The sequence below is a fragment of the Amblyomma mixtum genome, chromosome 7 (genome assembly GCF_055824585.1).
Source record: "Amblyomma mixtum isolate Tamu chromosome 7, ASM5582458v1, whole genome shotgun sequence".
Taxonomy (NCBI): domain Eukaryota; kingdom Metazoa; phylum Arthropoda; class Arachnida; order Ixodida; family Ixodidae; genus Amblyomma; species Amblyomma mixtum.
In genome coordinates this window covers 65,798,418-65,799,465 of record NC_143018.1, presented here as the reverse complement: position 1 = coordinate 65,799,465, position 1,048 = coordinate 65,798,418, and the positions used below count along the sequence as shown (strand labels likewise).

Sequence of the window (1,048 nt, the reverse complement as noted above, 5' to 3'; positions counted from 1 at the left end):
CATATTTTCCGCAGTTTCATAATGACGCCACTGAGAATTAGCACAACCTCGCCCTGTTTTACACCCCTGTAACCAGATTTCGCTCTGTCCCAGCATGTTGTGTGGGAAAACAGTTTGTGAATGACTAGCATATTCAGTATGAAAACCGTGATTCCCCACCGTAGGAAAACAAATTTCCGGCCAATCATACCCAGTAATTCTGGGCAAAAGCATTTTTTGTGCGGGAAACTTTATGAACGCAATTTTTTCGTATAATGGAAGACAATAAATATATCCGGAGGTCACCCGATGGCAGTCTTGTATTTTTTTTTCTATTAACGGTTTGGTTTGGTTTATGTGGTTTAACGTCCCAAAGCGACTAAGGCTATGAGAGACGCCGTAGTGGAGGGCTCCGGAAATTTCGACCACCTGGGGTTCTTTAACGTGCACTGACACCGCACAGTACACGGGCCTCGAATTTCTCCTCCAAAGAAATTCAGCCGCCGCGACCGGGATCGAACCCGCGTCTTTCGGGTCAGCAGCCGAGCACCATAGCCACTGAGCCACCGCGGCGGCCTTTTTTTTAGTGTCGCATCCCATGAAGTCTCGACTGAGGAGCGACTATTGCTAGTTGAAAACTTTTTTTCTAATAACGTCTTTGCTATCGTGAAAAGCGTTCCGCAATGGTGTTCTTTTCGATGTGACCGATGGAAACACTCTAAAAGAAAAATTTTGCTAAATATCAGAAGAATGGGCTATTACCTTCATTACTTTGGCTAAAGTATCTTACAATTTTTCAATTTTCAAAATTTTGTACTAAATTGTTGGACATGTTCTCGCTGCCTGAACGGTGGATGATGCAGGTCTTATGTCCTATCATTGTTACCTGCAAGGTCAACTGAAGACCAGAACAAAAGCCTCTCTGTGTGCTCTTTCTATTTCTTGTCCTTGGTCTGTCCTAGGCCTAGTTTGCAGGGGCATCGTCAAGTTGTTCACTAATCGTTTGAGCTTAGGTAACCGACCGGAATTTCTGGTGCACGCTGTCGAAATTCACTTCAGTTTCCTAACT

The 1,048-nt window shown here is 44.3% G+C and overlaps 1 pseudogene; it reads left to right on the top strand.

Moving 5' to 3' along the window:
* The first annotated feature begins 552 nt into the window (after window positions 1–552).
* LOC149336354 (U4 spliceosomal RNA) lies at window positions 553–730 on the top strand (annotated as a pseudogene).
* The last annotated feature ends 318 nt before the right edge of the window (window positions 731–1,048 follow it).